General features: G+C 42.7%; 1 long non-coding RNA gene across 2 annotated transcripts in view; it reads right to left on the minus strand.

Annotated features, from left to right (window-relative positions):
• Positions 1-22950, minus strand: part of LOC115345108 — a 75145-nt gene that overhangs the window by 30136 nt on the left and 22059 nt on the right. For both annotated transcript variants that reach the window (XR_003924721.1, XR_003924720.1), the window contains exons 3-4: positions 10366-10487; positions 9254-9370 (exon numbers count right to left, since the gene is read on the minus strand). This is a non-coding gene — a long non-coding RNA (uncharacterized LOC115345108). The remainder of the gene's footprint in view (positions 1-9253; positions 9371-10365; positions 10488-22950) is intronic.

The raw sequence follows: 22950 nt of genomic DNA on the forward strand, positions 1-22950 counted from the left end.
TATGCTTCACCTTCTGCACAGCACTATTTATGTCTGGGTTCTTCTTGGTGCAGACTGCTTTGCAGTTTAAAGAGAACAGTAGTTGCTATTTAAATAATTAAAAAAAAAAAAAAAAAAAAAAGGTACCCTGCCTCTTGTTTGCACAATTCTCTCCCTTTAAATGAAAAAAGAATGATGAAATTTGATTAATTTCTCCCTTCGAAAGAGAGGAGCTGCGGATCTCGGATGATGCAGCTCTTCTGACGCAGTAAAGCTGCGCTGAAGTGCCTGTGCAAGCCACCTCCAGCTCTTCACGGCCCATTTTACAAAGATTACATCACGGATAGCTATGCCGTGTGGGAAAGCAACACAGCTCTGGGTGCAGGCAGGTAGGACTGCAACTCCCTCTGTCACTGCAGCAACAGTCCCTCAATTTTCCAGCTGTTCATTTACTGTTACAGGGAGGGACAGGGACGACTCTCATGACATCTCACAGGAGAGCTTTCCTGTGTCTGCCTGACCATCAGAAGAGGCATTTGTAGCTTCCTGCGGTTCATTAGGATCCTGCGCTGCAGTGACAAGCAGCCCGGCCAAGCTACAGGTAAAAGAAACATGTTTATTTAGCCATCAGCAACTTGAAAGCACTCAGCCTGTTGAGAAAGGGCAAGTGCACATTCAGTACTCGCTCCAGGCAGGAGCAAGATCCACTTCAGAAGCACATGGGAAAGAGAAAGATTTTGTTCTTGGCAGGTACCTGGAAATCTTACAAAACCTCTCTGCTTTACACTGCCTAAAATATCCATGAGATGCATGGAGATCAAGTAATGGAGACACCATGGGATGGAGAGACATAGAGATGACAGGTGATACCCTGCTGCCAGACAGGGGAGGCAAAGGAAAAACCAACACCCCCTCCAAATGAACACATGTGGAAAATGGGCAGTTCAGTCCTTGCAGCCCTTCCCATGCTGAAACACAGCAGTGGGGTCAGAAATTACGAGCCTGTCCGGGGACCCTATTCCCCACACCCATCTCGCCAGCATATTTAAAATAATGGAGCGAAGAAAAAAAAAAAAAAAAAAAAAAAAAAGCCCCTGATATGCTCTGTGGGATAACGCACAGGAGAATAGCAAATACGGCCCAATTGTGGATGGCAAGAACAAGAAAGAGCAATATCCCCCAGCTTTCCTGTAAGCCTGCTTGTGGCTTACCAGCTGGGGAGCTGCAGAGGTTTGGGAGGGCAGAAAGCAGACCCCCAGGGATCCCCCATGAAGTCAATGCACCTGCCTTCTTGGAAGAGAAGAATGGATTTTTATCACATAGAGATGTAAGTGATTTTCTTTTCCCTTCATGTGGAATCCATGTGGAATTAGATAATTTAGGCCCTTGCCTTAATACATTATTGCCCTTCCTGATAATCTGTCCAATAGAAGTTACACTGGATTTTTCACTGACAGTACAGGTCAAAGTTGGCTTACTGTGTCCCTGCTCCAGAAAAACTTCTGTTATCAGCAAAGAAGTAGACACCAACCTCTCAAAGGATGCTTCTAAGGAGTCCTACATCCCTCAAAGGACAGCTGGAAAATTTGGCTTGGAAAGGCTACATTGTTTAGGCATTGCAGATAATTTAGCTGAGCTATGGTTGAGGCTGCAATTAAGGGGGGCTGGTGGTATGTGAGAGGCAGGTTGTGGAGCACATGTGATGGCAGAAACACACTGAAATACCAACTCTGCTGTCTGTAATTGCATAAGCAGCTTCTCAAAAGGATGGGGAGAAATATCCCAGGAAATTGGCTGTCTGAGGTTATGGAGATAATAAGTATTTTCAGAAATCAGCACCACTGCCAGAAAATAAAGTGGAAAACCTCCCCCATGGAAACTAGAGAAGGCAGAGCCAGGAATGCTGTAGCAGGCAGAAAATGCAGAGTGATGAGAAAACCAGATAAATGTTAGGGGAAGACTCCTTTCATAAAACAATCTGCTGTGGGGAATGTGAAAATTAAGTTGGCTCTTGGAAGAGAGGAATACCACCCAAAGCTGCTTTTCTGAGGAAGGGGATTATCTTGGCTTGGTTCCCGACCCCTTTTAAATGCACAAGGGAATTTAATTAAGCATTGCTACTTTCCTAATTGTTGAGACTATTCTCAGAGGCTCCCAAGACTTTCCAGACTCTGCTGTGTTGGTCTGGAGATGGAATTTCTCAATTAACAGTAAGATATGGCAAGCAGTGAGGTCTGGGGCTCAGTACCCTGGTCAAATAGCAACTCCGTCAGTTTATGAAACATTGACGTAATTCTGCTGAGATGGAGCCAGCTGAGCGATTTATTCTGCCTGTTCTGTTCCTGCAAATTCACATGGAGTTCTCCATAGGGTATGAGCACAGTCTTTGCTCACTCTGTGCCACAAGCCATCCTGCAGTGCTGTTGTGTGCTCTGCTCTGGAGGGACCACATTTCACAGGCTATGCATCCCTTGTATCTCAGCCTAAAAGTGGGAGGGTACACTCAGGCAGCTTATAGGATAACAGCTTTCAGATCCTCTGATGGGAAAAGCCACTGCGTTATTAAAACCGGTTTGGCCCCGAATTGTAAACCCCGAAGGTTTACAATCTGTTCAGAATTCAAAAAAAATCTACGTTTGGGGCACCACTGGTCTGTTCCTGGGACTTGTAAGTGTACATCTCAATACATAAAAGCCATCTGATTTTTCGCAGGTGTGACTTCAAATAGAAGAAAGCTGACAGAGTAAGTGCTCAGAGCTTCCAGCGCTTGTTAAAACAGTTCAGCCTTGAAATTACATAAAGAAGGGGAAATGAAAAACAATTAAACCCTCTTTAGCCTCATTGCAAGCTTTTGCATTTTTCTACGCAGAAGCTCAGCCGAGTGAGCAACACAAAGTGACCACAGATCCGAGATGAGTAAAATAATAAAATATTCCTATGGCAAGATGCGAGCTTACCCTCCTTCCCCTGCCTTCCCAGCTTTGGCTACCCTTCTGACTCTCAGATATTTAATTTGTCAACAGAATCCTCAACTTCGGGGCTCCAGATAGGAAAAAAAATACTCATGTCAGGGATTTCATCACTTCTGATGCCTTGTGCCATGGCAATGACTCTCCTCGGGCAGTGCATCAGCCTGCGGGACAAGGCTAAGCATGGAGATGTCCTACCACACAACCAAGTGGGGTATGCAGACTATTTGCGTCCAGGCACCTGATGCCACCTTGCATCCAGGGAGGCTGTTACCCAAACCACTTCATAGCAGTGTGGTGAACAGCTATGTGAACCCAAAAGCAAGCTCAGAGCAGAGGAGACCTCCCTGGGATTTGTCTGCCAGCTGATGCTCGTGTGTAACGTGTCTCAGAGACACGTGCTTCAGCCAAGCGGGGCTGGTGGGATGACATGGGACATGCTCTGGCTGTCACACCCTGCACCACTAGTACTGCTCAGACCTAGTGCTCAAAGGCAGAAACACTAATGTCACCCAGAGGACCACTGCAGGGGCTCTGACTTTATAATACAGTCTCACTAGTGGGTATCTTCTTTATTTTTGTAAGCCGCCGGACTATTCTTCCTGAGCCCTCCTCTGCCTCCTTCCTCCTCCAAAATGACCCAACAACCTGAAGCAAATATTTGGAATTGAAATTTCTGCTTGAACAGTAAACTTGTTACAAGATTAATAATAAGGGATGGAAGAGTGTTAGACAGCTACAGGTATCACTACAAGCCCTTCCAATAACAACAGATTCAGACCAGCGTATCACGTCTTACACACGTATCTATATTAATAGCTTGGATCTCTTCTGGGATTTGGCAGGAGATCTAAAGTTGTATTAATGTCTTTTTCTTGCCTTGTCAATAAAAAAACCAACCACCATTAAGCAAGGTCCTAAGCTGTCATGAATTCTTACTAGACATACCGTAATTGCTATTCCAAAAGGAGAAAGGTGCGGAGACTACAACTGTAGAAAAATGAGAGACGCTGTTATGGAGATTTAAAGCAAACAATACCTGCGTTATGTCCTCTCCCCTCCAGATGGCTCATGTCTAAATGGCTTTCTACTATTGCTTTTTTTGTTTTTATTTGATCTGAGTAACTTATTGATTTTTTTTTATGGCATGACGTGATGAAATCTGAACTGACATTACATTTCACTAATGTACAGCTCCCTTGAGCCAATATCAATTTTGTCTACGATGGCTTTGCGAGGGCAGAGGTCAGCTGGGGGACTTTCCCCTTAGCTCTGCTACAACCTCGAGTTTTCAGGACACTTATAAATAAATCAGACGTTCACGTTTCAAGAAACGAGACAGATTCTGAAGAGTTTCTCCTGTCCCACGAAAAGCAATTTTTGCTTGAATGATATTTCAATCAAAACTGATCAAGGATGACCAGATCCAGTCCTTGAATATAAGTAGAGTAGATATAAAACCTGTTGAGCGTGCACTGGCTCTTTTTCAGAGTTTGGAAACACGCTACAGTCTATACAAGTGTAACTCACACCCTGTGGCTACACTCGTTCAGCCACTGCCCCTATCTTTGGCTTCATTTAGGACTGAGTTTCCCCATGAACCCAGCCTACCCAAAGGCCAGTGGGATAACCTCTTTCAGCACAATAACCTGCCACATAGACACTGTTTAGGGGGAAGACCATATCACACATAGTCTACCTCAGCTGGCTGACCTTCCTTGCTAACCCTATTTCTCTGCTTTCTGGGGTAATGCTGGCTAACCTGCAGAATTAGGGTCTCAGGTTTTTTTTCCTTTCTGAACTCCTTCTCCCTTTTTGGGCAAGAAGGGACTACAACTTGGGACTTCTTGGGAGAGAGTTTGCTGCTGTGACAAACCCTCCCGGGCCCCGAGAGAGAGGCTGTGCTTCTCAGAGCCCACCCAGGAGGAGAGACCACCCCAGGGGCATTTTTGGCACATCAGTGTCACCACAGGAGCGGGCTACACTGTCAGCTCATTGGCAACTTCAAGCAACTTCTCTGGAAGGATGTCAGCCCAGGACCAGAAATCACAAATAAATTTCCATATGTTGTCAGGATGAATTTCATTTATCAGTGTCTGCAGCAATGTGAATTTGAACTCACTTCTCTGATGGACTAGGTAGAAAAAGCTATTCTTTTGCAAATACAGGACTGACTAGTCTGTGAAAATCTCTAATTACTATTATTACTATGTTTTACTGAGTCTGATTGGGGTCCCACACTTCCCTGTAGCCTTAGCTGAGCCCACCCAAATTCTATTATCTGAGGTGGTTTTCCCACACAGCATCTGCCAGATTATCCCTAATAATGCACAAAGGTATTAGCTTGACAGGTGCTCCCCTTTTCTCCCCTCCCCCCCTTTTTTTTTTTTTGGCTCAGAGTATGATGCAAAGCAAGCTGAAGCTTCTCTTGCTTCTGCCTCTGATGGAGCAGAAATCATTCCTTGGAGGCAGGGCTCAGAAATGGTATTAAAATAGGGCAGGGGGGAAATGCAGATGAGCTCTTTAGCTAGACTGTCAACAGTGCCTCCAACCCCCACTAAATCTTCCCCCTTTCTTTGCACCTGACAACTCCTTCCCACCATTTCTCTATTTATATTGGATTAAATGACTATATACATGAAGCACATCTAGCACACAGCCTGATCAGAGCCTTGGACTTGCACGCAAAATACTACACAGCCTGATCAGAGCCTTGGACTTGCATGCAAAATACTGCATTCTCACCAAGGGTGATCCAAGGAAGCCCCAGCAGAGCCAGCCTTGGGTTACATCTGTACTGGGGCAGGCTAGGGAGTCATTACATCATGCTTTCTGCCCCAAAACCAGAAGGTTGAAACGTCCAGCTAATCGCCACAACATTTTCCACCAGAACCACAAGGTCCAGAGCAGGCTGTTGGTCCAGTAAGATACTACAGGACAGCATAAGGGTACATCAGGTCCAGCAGTCACATTTTACTTGGCCAGTACTCTTAGTCTCCTTGCATCACTCACCCCCAAGTGAGTCTAAGAAGATGGAGCGTAGCACACACCGCCTGCAATCCCCATGGCCTTCCCAGAGAAGATGCTCAGAGGAGATACTCAGAAATACTGCTATGAGGACGGCTAGGGAGAAAACTCTTGTCCTTCCCTCCACCTCCAAGTTTGAGAGATTAAAACCAACAAAATTAAGTGCTCAAGAGTAGGGAGAAAAAATCCACACAATAAAGTCTGCATTTTCCTGTTTTTTTCCCTCCTCCTCTCTAGTTACTCAGTTCTAAAATGTCATGGGAACAACTTTTTTTTTTTTTTCCACAGGCACACTTACTAGGCAAGACATTTGAAGCTGAAGTATTATCTTAAAAAGTAGAATGGAGCAGTGGGACTGACCTTGATCCTAGGCTTAAACTATCCTAAATTTAAATGCCAGTTCTCTAAGAGACCTGAAATCATTACTTGGGCTCTGGGAAGTTAAAAGGAAAGAAAAAGTAAATTTCTACTCTTCTCTTGCAGACTGTGAGGATTAAGACGCTAGGGATTATGAGTTTTTCAGTCCTTCAGTAATGTCTTTCTTCATCAGCAAGATCTGGCAAGATTAGGTGACTAATTTACTTGCTGATGTGAGAAATGTTCAAGTTCAGAGGATTTTTCTTGTCCTTACCTGAACTCTCACTGAAGAGGAATTTTTCAACTGAGTAATGATTGATTCAAAACCAAGTTATAGGTCTCAAGGGAAAGACATTTAGAGTTTTAATTCTCAACAGTCACATCTAATTCCTCAGTGAAAGATGCCATGACACCAAAAGAAGGAAATTGGTTACTTAGATTGAAAACAAGCTGAAAATTTGTCATAAAGAACAGCTTAAAAAGGTAGGTAAAAAGCCAACTTGTTATAAAGTAGAAACAAACACAGCAGCTAAGAAAAGGGAAGAAAAAAATAAAGTCACAGATCTGTGGGATTCATTTCTCTGATAGATTTTCTGCTTCCATCCACTGCAATTCATTTTGGGTCAGATGGTTTGCATCAGGCTTATTTCTCTTGATCCCCAAGAGTCTTAAAGTTATAAGGCTGGGTAACGATCTTCAGCCGCTGAGAGGCTTTAACGCAGTTATGAGAGCCCTCTTTGGGGAAGCAGCATGGTTTTCATCGCTAGCTTAACTGGTTCGAATCTGCAGCGATTACATAAAATCAGAGACCTGGAACCTCTCAGGGGTTTCTTGACAGCCTCTTCCAAACTCCAGCATTGTTCAGCTTGAGAACGCTTGTTTTAAGGGATTTCCCATGGAAAGTCGAATGGCAAATAACATCTTGAAAGCCACGGAGGATGTCTGAGACCAAGAAATTGCCTTTCTCCCACGTCATGTTTGAGCATCTACACTGAACAGGAAACTAATGACCCTTCTTGAATAATAGCTTCTCTAGAGGGGATGTAATTAGTCATACTCGCTAATATTGCAAATGTGATAACTTTGATAAGAAATTGAATATAGAAATTGCTCCAAAGCATTTGCTTGTAATATCCCAAGGTACTGAACTGGCTTTCGTGTGTTTCTTAGCTTCCTATCCCGTGCATAATGGATGAACCACCCACAAATACCACCAAGCAAGCAACAGCTACTTTATTGTATGGCTGACAGTGCTCCGTAGGACGCAGAAGCACATGGTAGAGGTTGCCACTTTCTGTGTGCACCCACATGCCTGCTGCTGCTCTCTTCTCCAGCACTGTTTGCCGGATCTTTTTCAAGCATGTTCTTGAAAAGCACCTCAAAATTGATTTTACGCAACGCAGGTAAAACTTTTGGAAGTACTGCAGTGATGTCGAGAGGCCAGCACTCATTTTCAAAACAGATTTGGGCCAGCATCCAAGGGGATATTTAGGTGCCAAACACCCATTTGGTGGGAGCCGTAGGCAAGGATCTCAGTGCCTGAGGCTGTGAGTGCAGTGATAGCCCTGAGTGCTCACAAGGCTCCCAGAGGATCACAGACGTGGGCTAACTCCATCACTGCGATGTTCTCGGCAAGCAAGGTATTGCAGCTCAGTAGATGAACTGCTCTCATAAGAAACCCAGGGCCATTTTGCATTATTCCTCTCTGAATAAGACTTTCATCCAATCCCAAATGCTCACTCTGCTAAGATCAATCACACTCCCATTCCTTCTCTATTGTTACCAGAGCTCATTTCCTCTATTGTTCTTCTGTTAATTAGGGTAATTCATTCAGAAATGAAATTCAGCCCTATACAAAGGCCTTGGCAAACCTAAATGCTGTTGAAGAGAACATGGGGGATGCCAGCCCTCCTAAAAAGAGGGAATTGCACTGTAACTTCTTTTGGCCAAGTTTCATAATTAATTTTGAAGTGAGCTCTTTAGAAAGACAGTCTCTGTGCTTTACTCCACCTTAATTATAAAAAAAAAAAAAAAAAAAAAAGAAATGCAAAACTTATTATTTATTTCCTCCTTTTCCTTTCTTATTTTTCTCTAATTGTTAATAATTTTAATTAACACCAGAATTTCTCAACAGCACGTCATCTCCTTTTTCACTACAGGTGTTAATTGCAGACTCAAATAAAAAGGTGAAGAAGAAATTGAGGTAAACATCAAAAGAAACACAACACTGTTGGATGTACGAAAGAACAATTACTTGCACAGTTGCCTTATTAGGGTTTTGGTTGATTTATAAGAAAATTTTAAAACTATTTTTTTATATCCTCCCACCTATACATATATTTTTTAAACAATATATACGTGTCAAGCTATTTTCTTTTTTTCCAAAGAAATTCTTTTTACTCAGATGTACCTTGGTCAGAACAGCTCACAGTCAGATCTGAAACACACTCAGAACCTAAAACCTTGTCTACATTTTTACTTTCAACATTGATTTTGGAAGATTTTATCAGTACGTGGCACTATTCATACCAAATATTGAGGGCTTCGAAAATCTTGACCTAATATATATCAGTTATATCTATGCACATCCATATGTACAGTTACATATATGTCATATATGGGCACAGCAATTCTTTCCACTGATTATATCCCAGAGCCAACATACCTTATTGAAATACTTATGTATAAAAGTGAAGAATACAGAATGACAGAACTTTATCTCACAAAGTGAAATCTTTGGGAAGTTTGAGAACAATTAAGACTTTCAGCCAGGGAAACCTCAGAAACACAGGGCACCTTGGATAAGAAAAGGAGGCAGGTGGTGTCTCTATAGGCCAGCTATAGCAACCAGTCCTATTTCCCAACAGCAACAATTTCATATCAATTAGTCAGAGGTCAAAAGCAGCAGGCAAACAACTCACCGAAACAAAAATCCCCGAGGCTTCCCAGGACACAGGGAGGTCAGCAGGTAGGCGTTTCCCAACAGAAAGTAGGCGTTTCAGCACTCGGTGCAGGGGTGAGATGGTACCCAGGGCTGCCTGAGAGCATACAGGGAAAGGACAAGGGCAGCGCTAGTGATCTCCAACACGTTCTCTTCTGCCCAGGGATTAAACATAGTTGCAGTCCCTCAAAGCTTAACCAGCAAGGATGAGGCGGCTGCCAGTCCATGGCAGTAGGAGCTACAACCTCTTCGGTTGCTGCAGCTAAATCCTCAGGAGGGTTTAGTGGCACCTCTGGGCCCTCAACCCTCACCACTCACAGTCCCACGTATGGACGCAGCAGAAATCAATACAGCAGAAATCAATGCAACAGAAGAGTGGAGCAGACAGCTCGAGGTGGAAATCCCTCTAATTTTCCCAGCTTCACCTGCCAGAGCTTGTGAGTCAGAGCACCCCATCCTTGTCCTCAGCCATGCCAAAAACAGGACCACAGCATAACTTGGCTGCTGGTCTGATCTGCCTTCAAGGTGCACTATCCCCAATATCATCCTTCCCTGCTTTCCCCAAAAGCTCAAGAGCCCCTTAGCTACATCTCAGGCAACGGGAGGCACTGGTTGGCCTGGGCCAAGCACTTCTCTACCCCACCAGTGCTGCTCAAGACACACCTAACATGTCCCCCCCAAAGCCCTGCACACCCTGTCGGGTTCAGGTGGGATCTGTCCAGCCATGGAGATGCAGAAGGGCACTTTCCTCTCCTTGCCTGCCAGAGAGCACGGGAAGGATGGCCAGGGGCTGAGGACACTTGCCCACATTGACAACTATCATTAATATGGAAGGATAATTCCTATGGCAGGTAAAGATATATCTTTAGATAATAAAGAAAATAGAGACATCTGGTAGATCATAACATGTCCCTTTTTTGCCCAGCACTGACCCCTGAAGCACATGAATATTTATAAGAGCTTTGTCCATAATAATTCAGAATGATACAATCATCTCCATTTTACAGCTTCCATATGCGCTCCTACTGCCTTGCATCACACTGTCCTTACTAGTTACGACACTTAAAAGAATTAAGACGTCTTTATTCTTACCTGCAGGTTAGATTTTCTCTCAATAACATCCAGTTACGCCCTCATCTACAGCCTCAGTCCTTTTTATTCCTCTTTGAAATCCTTCCAGTTTTCATTCTGCATCAGTTTTCCTCCACATCCTGCTGCAAAACAAACATGCGTAAGTCCTGACGTGAGAAACAGTAGGTGCTTCCAGACAGCGCCGAGTGATTTCTCGGCACAGGGGCTGAAGTGCAGCGTGAGCTGTCACTCCCAAGGCCACTGTCCCTGCTTCCACATAGCTCCTAGGAAAAAGTTGTCTTCAGTGCTGAGGTTTTGTGCCTCTCAAACATTGAGCTGTCCTCTGGTATTCAGCATTTTCACTTGTGCTAGAGAAAGGTTCCTGCACTGCAAATTCAGACTAGGCTACAGGGAAATGACATGTCTCTCTAGGGCCCTCTTTCTCCATCACTGAATTTCCCCTAAAAAATTAATCGTTTCCCATTTTCCAGGTTAAGTTTCTTAATAATTTGTATATATTCTCTGTTCCTTCTAGGTTTTTTGGTACATCCTGGTTTGTGTTATTCAACACCAATATCAACTTAGGTTTTAGTAAGTTTTTGGCTTCATTAATGAAGGTTTTTATAAAAAAAAAAAAAAAAAGAATAAAAAGCAGACTAAAGGCTTCTTCTCTCCTGCCCCCACTTCCCAGTCCAGCACAACTCTCCACCCTGAAGAGAAACAGTGCAATAATTTGCTGGGCAGTCCCTCAGGAAATGTTCACTTGATTTAACTACAATACTTCACAAGCCTTTCCAATTTAAGCCCTCGAAAAGAGCCTCAGAAGGAACACTGCTGCATGCAGCCTCACTGCTTCATTTTTCTAAAGAAGTCCTTTCTGCCCATTAAATGCTCACTTCATATCAGTTTGGTCCCCAATTACCCCTTCATAGCTGTCACCCTCTCCTTTCCCTCCACATTTCATGTAAACCAGCAGATCGCTTATGCCCCTTGCTCCTTTGCCATCTCCTTCAACCAGTAAAGAGGCAGGACAAAATAAGATTTTTGGAGGCAGTTTGAACAGACGTGGAGGGTCTGTACCAATCCTGTGTTTGAGGCACAGCCTGGCAGCTCTGATGGCCACTCAGAGCACGATGATGATATTCCCCATTTTGCTTGCCCTTGTTTCACTCTGCTTTTTGACTACTCAAGCTTTCTATTTCATTGCTTCCCCTATTTCCCTGCCAACTTTCCTCAACTCCCAGCACTCGCTTTCTCTTTCGACTCTTGCGTACTCCCCTGTGAAATGTCACTCTACTCTCTTGTGGATTTTCTTCTTCTTCAGGGTTTATTTTCTTTTTCTTTTTTTTTTTTTTTCTCCATGATTTCCATTTTTCCAAAAGGAACTAAGACCTGTTCTGCTTTAATTACTGCTCCAGTTCGCATCCTCCAGCCTTCTTCTAACCCCTTTCATTTTCACTGCTTCCTCCCAGTGGACCTGGCCCACTCAATTTTATAATTCCCTAAAATTTACTTTCTTAAATGTAGTGCTATGTGCATAATTCATCCATAAATTGAATTTGTTTCCTACTGGGATAATCATACAATCCTCTGTAGCACTTTTTTAATTTTTTTTTTTTTTTTTTTACGTCTGTGTTATTCTTTCCTTCCTTGTAACTATATACATAAAGATACATATTTGGGGCAGGAAAGTAGAAGACAGCAGATCATGCTTCAAAACCCACATTTCCCCCTCCTTATGAAGATTTTGCCCTCTTCCCAGAACCAAATACTGTTCATCTAATTCAACAGGGCTGACACTTCTAAGCAAAAGAAAGTAGACATTGCTTTATGGCAAAATACAAATTAGCCAGAGCCAGATTGTAGCTGATGTAAACCAGAAAGAGATCTACTGTCTTCAGAGAAAATGCATCACTTTCTAGCAAAAAATCAAATTTTAAAAAGATCACTGGAGTTGTGCAGATACAGCACAGCTGAGAATGAGGACTACCTTTAAATCTGTTGGGGTTTTTTTTGTTTTTCTTTCTCTTAAAATTATGAGCTAACTGACTTATCACATTATTTTTTGAGCCATTAATAGTGTGGAGTCTAATTTAGAAGCAAAGCTAAAGCGCAGGAAAACCAAGCGGCACAGACGACAAAATTATCACACCTTCCTTAGTACTGGCAAGCAGAATGAAGGCTGAATGCTTGCACATGTGGCTTACTTGCATTAGTGTGAAAACCAGTGCTTTGGGAAAAAAAAAAACCCATATTTTATTATTCAAATCTGATTCCTTTTTCATGTTAATTCATGACATGAGATCCATTTTTGTGAGTCTTTCCTGTCAGGAGTGAAACATGCTCACATGTATCTTTAATATGGTTTTATTTTTCGAATTATCACAGGACAAACAGCAATGAATAACATTCATACAAACGTGTTGCCTTTATATGTGCTTACTTCACAGTAAGTGAGAAGAGAGAAAACCAACCCAGACAGACAAAATATACAGAGCGTGACTATTTGTAACATATATGCAAAGAGTTTCATACAGCAGAGACATATCCCCGGGCTCCTTGCTGCTCCTATAATACAAATAAGAAATATATAAAGTACCTCATAAACCAGCTTGTTGGATTTTATTGCAAGAAATCCATCAGCCATCATATTACCACGCAAATCCTCTTATTGCATTGTCTGACAACAGCATTTCAAATAAAAAATAAAAAAACCTAACAACGTGGAAATAAATTCTTTCTTTCATATGTGTCACCAGCTCCCATTAACAATAGTGGGAATTTCTGTGCAGGGACCTGTCAAGGTGAGAATGGACTGCCCACCCATCTCCCCTGCTCAGCAGACTAAGTTGTGAATCTCTGCATACACATTCTTTTTCCCCGGGAGAGCAAAGCAGGGAGCCAGGAATAAAAGATATTAAAAAACCCCAAGAACCCAAGAATCAGGATAGTTCCATAAAATAAAGGTGCAGAATTATGTATCTGCTTGCTCTTTGACAGTTTCCTGAATTAGTGAGACAGCCCCCACCACCACTTTTCTATGCCCCGCGGCTCTTGGAAGGTGCCTGTCAGCCCACATCTGAGCAGCAGGACAGAGTTGCAGCTTGTGACTAGAATATGCTGGAAAATATTAGAAAATTGTATTCATCGTTTTTCATAGAAAATGTAATTTCGCCAAAAATGTAATTTCCCCAAAAATGTAATTTCCTGATGAAAAATTTCAAATCCTTTCCTCCAGTACAAACTTTCATAAAACAGATTTCTTCCAAATTCTGTATGTAAATCAGAATTGGTCAGCTCCAAATAGCATCAGAGGTAAAGACTATTTGTGGTCTTTTCTCCTGCTTTCTATCCAGAAGTCTTTATAACTTCTTTCCTTTTTAAGAGCAATGTAGAGAATGCCTGTCAACATTAAACCCCACCACTTAAATATTACATAAAACATCAACCCTAGACGTCCTCTGGCTTTTCAAAAGAAGTTACTATTACTTTTTCATGTTTCAGAGTTTTCCTATCCTCTGCCACTACTTGAGAGACCCAAAAGAACGCGGACAAATTTCAGTCTAAAGAAAGCAGTTTTTAATTTGACTTAATCTCATTGTTCAAGATGACGGAAAGAGTCAATCCTATACTACTTTCCCCTTTCCATACCACAAAAGCAGCTAAAAAGTGGGGTTGGTTTTCAGGAATACAGCTTCTGGTGCTAAGTGCCAACATCAATTATAATTGGTAACGAAGATTTCGTGAACCTACAAACACCATGGGAAATATCCCGTTAGCTGCACTGACAGGCTGTTCTTAAAATGGTTCGCCCCAAGCATGTTTTGTGTAGATCTCCCTGCTACTATAGCATCTTAGACCTTGCAATATCTTCACCACAGTGCTACAGGTCAGGGAAGTAATATTCTCCCTGTTTTACAAAGACGAAAGGGAGGTGCACCAGCAATTACCTGCTTCACGCTTTTGAAAAATCCTACAAGGAATTTAGCCACCAAAAGCAGCAATTCCTCTCTTTCTCAAAACTCTGGCCTCCACCATCAGAACAGAAATCTCAGTTTGGAGACTGAGCTTATTTGGAGACCACTCTGACCCCCTCACCTCCTTCTCCTGCGACCAGCCCTGGCCACAGATCTGGGGAACAGACATGCGTCATGTTCCTTGGGCCTCAGCCATCGGCATCAGTCTTTCTAGAGAGACCTGAGCAAGACTATGAGGAGAACTGGCCCTAGCAAAAGTTCATGGCCTTCCTCTGCTCTGGCCCTCTGAGCACCCATCCCAAACGGCTCTGCCATCGGCCAAACTGTGGCGTGGCGGCCACCTCCGCTGAACACCACCGCGGCAGCTTCCCTTCCTTCGTACGATCAAAAACTGGCATCACCCCCCTGCCCTCGTCCCATTTGATATGTTGTCCGTAGAGACTTTACTAATATTTCTTCTTTGCCAATACCTGCAGATCTATATAAACAGGAAACAGCTTTTTAATCAACAGTGTTGAATAAACAGAAGCAATAGAGGAACAAATGGCTTGCTGCCCCCCTTGAGTGCCTGTGGAGCTAGAGACCGTGTAGGGAGGCTTGGCTGTCAAGTGCATCACAGGGTCAAGAGGTATTTTGAATTTATCCTTCCAGTGGTGGCGGGAAGATAAAAGACAAAGTTATAATGTAGTATAAGATATAAGAAAGTTAAATGGCGCATAAACAAATCTGATGCTATGTTTGACCTATGGGGGAGGGGAAGAGCTGGATATACTGCGGCTGTACATCTTCTAGGAGACAAATGAATTGGTGATTGGAAACTTATTCATATACTTCATAGGCTTCTGCCATTCACTAAATGGTAGGTAATAAACCTTATTGGATTTCATATTTTGTGGGAAACGACTCTTTCACAGCTTTGTCCCTTTAATGGGTACTCATTTAGGAAAGTACCATATAGGTTTTATTGCATCAAAAGGAATAAAAGATTTTAAATGAATCTTAATGCTCTCTCTCAAAGTGCTAGAGTCAGGGACTTCAAGCTAAATTCACAGCCAGAAACCAGAATCTGTCATAAGCTTTTTAACGTATGGAAGGAAAACTTTGGGGATAGAAGTATTTTATATTAACAAGCCTTAAGACTCCTTTCTTCTTTGATGTACACAGGTAAGCTCTTTCACCTATCCCCAGTTTTCCTTCTCTTCAACTTTCTCTTAAACCTTCTTACTTTCCTCCTCCTTTCCTCCCACTTCCCTTCCCTCCTGGCCAATATACCAGTTCCCGCAATGAACATACAGTTTTCTTCCCCTCTTATTTCAGAGGTGTCTCTCTAGAGCTTACCGTTTATATGTTTTCATGTATTGTTTTCCCCCACAGGCCTTTTATCAACACATCTGGGAATCATAAAATAACATGGTCTCGTTTTCTGGCATTACTGTTCCTGAATAGTGGAAATACCATGAAAGCAAGAAAAGCCTCTTGCTCCCCTGCTTTCTGAGGGTCACAACTAACTTCCCTGAAGCAAGTCAAACTTACAATCTCATGAAGAGTTCCCACAGATCTAGAGACACAATCTGCTCTAATACTGTTCCTATTGTCCAGCATTTATTGCGTATGTTACATACAATCTCATTTTACATAGGCATATTTTACACAGGCAGCTACTTTCTGCACATCTGTTCCTGCCATGCCCGGGATCCTGGGAAAGACCAGGTATCCAACATGGATGCATCTTCTCCAGATGGTGTCTACTCCTCTTTGACTATCTTATTTTCCCCTTTCAAACTTGATGCCATTTGCAATTCATTCCCCATTCCTTCTGCAAGTTTTCCTGCAGAAAATTAAATCGCCTATGATGACAACTCCAGCTTCCTCATATGCATACACCTAACCTCTGGGAGCAGATCACAGAAGATGAATCAGCCAATACTTCTGAGATGCACAATTTAGGATAATACACAGTTGAGGAAAGTAAAGTCTTTCCATTAATTTCAATTCTCAGACCTGCAATGTAATCTTAAAATATGCCAAGTACCTATGACATGAGTTAATCAGAGGTGAGCACGCCCAGCTCCTTGTAGGACTGGGACTAGCTGTAGAAAAATCTTTGAACATGCACAATGTCCCTGGGATTTAATCATACAAAATGGCATTTTTCTGTTTCAAGATACACATATACAATCAAAAGCAATTTAGTTAGCAAGGTGTAGCAAGTTATCATCTGTTAGATGAGCCATATCTGCTAAGTGATCTGCCCTTTTGAGTTCGCTCCAGTTGCAGAATAAAACGTCTTTGCTTAAACCACTGTAAAAGGCAACAAGTTCATAGCACGCACTTCTGCCTGTACATACCAACTTCACAGCTGAGCGGTTTTAAATGGCTCGCACACACAGCTAGCAGCCAGCCTCCAGCTAGGTGATAAACCCACCGATTTCTGTTCTTATTCAAATCTTTTAATTCCAATTCAGTAATGAAGTTCCCTTTCAATGACTCAAGGAATGATTTGCTTTGTCTCACATATCTCAGCATCTAAAGAAGTTTTGACAAGGAGCATACCTAGAGTTTCTGATACAAATATATAATAAATCTAATTTTGTCAAGCATGGTGGCATTTTTATTTTATTTTCAAAGAGAATTTAATCTAACTTCCCAGGGGATTCTTCTCTTGTGTCATAACAAAGTCTGGCTTGTAACGGATTTCCCATTTTTCTTTCTATCTTGAATAATGACAAAATTGCTGCATGGAGAAGTAGCGTTCTATAATATGTCACAAAATGCAAGCGGAAAGCGATGGTTGTCTTTGAAAGGCTGGGCTCAGCCCAAGCCCCGATTTCTAGAATCACAGGCACTAAATTATTTAATATCTCCCTACAATCAGTCTCCAGCCAGACTTGGAGCGCAGGGAAAGTCCATATGTAATACGAAAGAAAACAGATAATGAGGGGGAAATAATAAAAAAAAAAAATAAATCAATAAGTAGCACTTAAGGGCCAAACTTTCAACTGATGTAAAGTTTATATAAAACAGCCAAGAATCTGGTTCATAAATACCCCTCTCTACGTGTCATTCTAAATAAGGGACTTTTTATATTAAATTTATAGCAAGTAATAGGATGTAATGGAATTCATGTATCCTTTGGGGAAAAAAGCCTCTATTATATTGCATTATAAACCCTTATGTATCAAAGGGCTGAAAGCCACTTCTCTCTTCAATGCCATCATTTTCTTCAACAAATTCTAGAATCCCTTCATTGCTATTAAGGATCCTCATAAAAGACTAATATTTTTTACCATACTTTGGATGACTGGATTTATTTTGCTAGCTCACAAACTGCATTGGACCTTTCTGGCAGAAAGAAGAGCTGGTGCTCAGTGTACACAAAGTTGTATTTGCCACTTAAAAAAAAAAAAAAAAAATTGAAGACGTTTTTTCCAGTATGTTTTGCATTGCAGACCTCAGGCAAGAAGTTCAGAGCACAGTAATTAGCGGGTGAGCAACCTTGCGCTTACAGTACCTTGTGTTCTGTAACACTTATTGTAGTGAAAAGTCATCACGGGAACCTGGAGGTAATACTCCTGCTCATGTCCTGATCATATTTCACTATGCAATTACACAAATGCTAATTTGCTGTGTTGGCTATACCCTTCAACGGCACAGACATTTTATTTATGAGAGGTCATGCCCTATCAAGCCTGGTCAAGACCTGAGGTCTCTTATACATAACTCCGGGGGCTGCTGCCTTTTATCCCTGTTTAATGATGATACCTGCTGGTCTTTTCTGTAGCTGATCCCAAAGGACTTTGCAAGGAGGTTGGGATCGTGTTTTCCTTTCAAAACGTGAAGAGGCTGAGCCACAAACGGATGACTTGCCCGTGCTCTTCCACATGCTGATGGCCAAAGGAGATGCAGAACTCGCATCCCTGGGAGACTTAGACATCTGCCCCAAAGCCCACAGGGACTTTCTCCAATGGCTTCGGTGAGCATGCCTTTAATTAAACATCTTGCTTTAAAAATTTCTAGCCAGTGCATCCCATTACTTCTTCCCTAACTTGACTGTGGCTTGCATTGCACAGCTCCCCTGTCTTCCCTCTCCTTCACACGGTTTAGTCCCACTGACCTGGCGCATAAGCTTGGGGGCCCTGCAGGGTGCCCCCGCTTTGCACACTGGCAGGACAGAGGCTCTCGTCAGATGTCCACCATGAGGTGGATGGTGCCGAGGCTCATCAGCTTCGCAGCTGAGCTGCTCTTGATGCTATTGCAGAGAGCAGGAGAGGGAGTTGTGTAATTGTTCTGAAAGCCTGCCAAGCAGCTCATTTACAGAATTAAACAGTCTGTAGTATAATTAACACAGGGAAAACTGTATGGCCTCTTGTTACTCGCCCCACAAGGTAGCTCCTTTCCTCATCCTAACATGACAGGAGGAAAGGGACCATACAGACAGGGCAACCACCAAATGTGCCTGGACCTCTGCCCTGCCCCATGTCTCCTGCTATTCGGAAGCATTTGCGTTGCATGTATAGATGCACAAAGTCTGGGCAGATAACTCATGGGGCTCTAAAATGAGGAACTGGGATTGCAAAGCTGATCACTGCAAGACCCAACTTCAACATATCTCGGAGCCGTAGTCCCAGTTTAAGAGCCAGCCTTCCCTCTACCATACCTTCCACCATTCTCCCCCTCCAAGCAGCTCTGAGCCATGGATAGCAGCAGCCCTAGGCCAGATTTAGATACTCTCAGTTTTCAGCATCTCCTTCTGTGATGTTTGTGGCAGATTTTTGTTCTGTACCAAGGAGCACTGAGTCCTTTTGAAAATCCAACCATCAAACTGGTTTCTTGTTCCCAGCTGCTACAAGATCTGATATAAAAGGTAAGAGGGAACTTTCCACAGCCCTTGGCAAGTGCTGGGTCACTCTCTGAGCTCATCCACACCAGCCATTCCTCTGCAAAGAAGGGCTATCAGGAGAAGGAGGAGGGGAAGCTGGTGTTATTGAAAGGGCATCATCCCACCAATGTGTTTGCGGTCCACAACAGTGTTGTGAACAGAACAGTTTCTCTTCACATAACCTCACATTAGCCATGACACAGTAAATTCTTTCCTTTTTCCTGCTCCTACTTTTGTATGTCCCTGCTAGTTGCTCATCTCCCTTTTCCACCCTTTTGCTGGGAAGCCAGTCCCAGCCACGGTCCTGTGCTGGGCCAGCTCAGCAGCAGGGAAGAAGCTCCTCTTGCCAGGGGCTGCTGGAAGACGCTGCCATGAGTGGTTTCAAGCCCCCCTCCTCCCTCCCATCCCCACACACCACTTTCTCTTTTTATTTTTGAGAGGCTGGAATATCACAGGATAAAGAGACTGCAGCTGTGTTGGGGAAAAGAAACCAGTCACGCCTCAGCAATTTATGGACAATTTCCCATTAATAAGAGATAATGGAGTGCAGTTCAATGGATTTGCAATTGTACAGTGGCTCTTTGAGAATATGGAGGGGAATCTGACAGCAGTTTGCTCCTCTCAGAAATGGCATTACCATGATTTTGTATATCCCATTGTACACGGAGATTTGGACAGTTTGAAATGGTTTAACAGCCTATTAAGAAAAGCGCAGGTGTATCAAGTTATTGAAATGACCTCAAATACTGTTATTGCAGGGAAACATCTGATACAAATTACCCATGGGTTCACACCTCCCACCTGCCTGCACTCAGTGGGCCACTGCACTGCTCGGGACCAAAGGTCTGTTGGTTTTTGTGACTATGGGACCCGGTTCAATTCTCCTTGCACGGGAGACTAGGGAAAAACCATGACAGGGGATGTTCAAGGAGATGTTTTAAGCTGCAGAGCATGCGTTTGCATGCATGTTCCATGGCAGGTCAGCTTGTTTGACTTCCATACATCCCACACAAGCTTTAGGAGAAGGCTAGCCTGATCACAGGCTCTTGCTGCCCTATCATCGTGATGGTCTGAAGTTATACTGCCACTTTACACTGCAAACCAATGCAGGAAAAACAAGACTCAATTACCGCAGGGAGACAGAGTTCTTAGGGGTGAGAAACATGGGTATCGAGAGTCACAAAATAATCAGTTTATACAGGAGTTTTCTCCTGTACTTTGTCACTGAGAGCTTGATTCACCATACCCAGTCCTATAGAACCAGGGACTGATACCACCAGATAAATCTGCTCACCTATGTAAAAGGTTATTCCTCTTCAGTGTTTCTCTAGACTTGTGTACACAGTCCTGGAGAGTCACACTGGTTAATAGTGCAGACAGTTCCTCTCAATTTCAGTTTGTTGTCCTCCAGTATAATTGACTCCCTCTCTTAATACCTTACGAGCAAGGGCAGGCAGAAGTGCACCTTCTCCATCACTCATATTTCTACACACATCCTCTGGTACATCTCCTCCTTAAAATTGACTTTTCCATCACTAAGGCTAAAGGCAAGCAGAAAATTTCCATTTCAAATTCATATCTCTAGACCCTCTCATTCTGTAGTACTGCACTATTTTGGAGATAATATAGCTCGAGTTCCCAGTGAAGATGTATCATCAGATATTTTACAAGGGTGTAATTATACCTTATGTTTTATTCTAGTCTCTCACTGTGCTAACATTTTGTTTGCTGCAGCTACATGACTGCTAAAGCATTTCAAGCATCACTCCAAAGTGACAGCACTGAAGTGCAAGACCCTTTTTTCCTACATACTGATAAAGCACTTGCTTATGAAGACAAGAGTCCAACAGAGAGGACATTACTATCCAAAATAAATGAGTCCCTGTTTTCCCCCCACCCTCGGCTAATTGCATTGACAGATACCAGGTCACCCATTACATTTTTAATGAACTGTTAAGAAATGAGTTTCAAGCCACAAGCTTCTATAGCAAATCTAAATTTTGCCAAAGTTTGCAGGCCAAAATTTTCGTCAAATTCTTGAGAGTCTACCACTATATTCTAGCTTAAAATATTAAAAAAAAGGAAAAGAAACCGTGGGTACACCAGTACTGAGGAACCGCACCAGCTCCCTACAGGACTTCCTTGAGAAATAAACCAGAAATAACGAAGGCAGCACCTTTTCAGATCCAGGTATAAGTGGAGATGCATGAATTCAGCACACGTTCATGGAAACCTTTACTTCGAAATCTCTTCTCAAAGCTCAGGACAGATTCTCTTCACAACTTCCCAACACGATCCAAGTTCACAGCACAGCCTGAAATTAGGCACATTTGACGTGGTTTCCAGTTTTAGTGTAGGTCTCTCACAGTTACAGGCTTTTCTGAAGGACACAGATTATGGGCTGTACCACAAACACCCACGTGCATCTCCTGTGACATCTTATCCTTAAAAATTAAAACACAACACTTTCCTAGACAGAAGCATTACTTTCCAGTGGGAAAGTTAATGACCATAAATATGTCCATTTTCTCCACACCGGCAAGCTCTCCTCCTTCTTACTCCTACCTCTTGAGACCAAGGCAGACACTGTCCAGCCACTCAGTGGGAAACAGATCGAGCCTTCCTAAGTTTGCATTTTCAAAAAAGACAAAGGACAACAGTGCTATCTTTCATGGATTGTACAGAGGAGTTTGGCGATTTACCCCAGGGCTCCTCCATTACTTGGGAGGACTGACCCTTGTACCAGCCTTTCTCCCAGCCAGCCGCTCACCAGCCCAGCCCATCCTTTCCCCATGCAGAAGAGGTGTTTAAGAACAGACCAGGACACTAGGGCTCCCCAGTAATGCAGATGCAACAGTCCTGCTTCTTTCAGATCTAAAAATACCTAGCATGCACAAAAGCAGAAAATTAAGCCCAGACAGGTTGAAGTTCCCTGGGGAAAAAGATGTGGTTTGCATTCCATAACATAACTAAGTACATCTCATTTACTTTAAAAATAGCCAGAATTTCAGGAGGCACCTTTTTAGATTTTTAAATAGCTCAGCTGAAAACCAACTCACTTAATGAAAAACAATAGCAAATTACTTAGTTATTATTAATCTCATGCACAGAGGCAATTATTTCCCAACTGAGACTTTTGTTTAAAAAAATAATCATATAGATTATTTTGGAAAGATGACAAGTCTCCTTCTTGGCCTTTCTCTTGCCGTGTTTTAATTTGCATAAACATGACATTGAAAGAATCACTTTAAAAAACAATTACTCCATCAGCAAAACCTGACAGTGCAGAATTCAATGGCACCACAGAGATCATCTTGGTAAGAAAAGAAAAGATAATTTTTCCCCTTTACTGACACTAAAACACCTCTTGCTCTTAACAGGACTGCAGTTCAGATTTATGTTTTAGAACCCTTTAATAATTGAACATGTGTAAATACCATTATTTTTAGATGCACTGCGGCAGATAGGGAAGGAATAAAAATCCCACACCGAGCACCTTGACAGAGCTGTTCAACCCAAGGGGGGAAGGAAGGAAGGGTTATACAAGATCTTGCCACGCTGAGAAGAAAAAAAAGTAGACACCTTCCTATTATCATGCTGTGCTTGTCTCTGGGAGCTTTTGTTCCATTAAAACTTGTTAATTGCTGCCTAGTAACAAAGGAACAACATGCTGTGGTGGGACTATTAAGAGTCTACATGGCTTGTTCACCCTTAGGAAGGCAGAGGGATTTAATTGGTTATGTATTCTTA

This window comes from Aquila chrysaetos, chromosome 8 (genome assembly GCF_900496995.4).
Source record: "Aquila chrysaetos chrysaetos chromosome 8, bAquChr1.4, whole genome shotgun sequence".
NCBI classification, from domain to species: Eukaryota; Metazoa; Chordata; class Aves; order Accipitriformes; family Accipitridae; genus Aquila; species Aquila chrysaetos.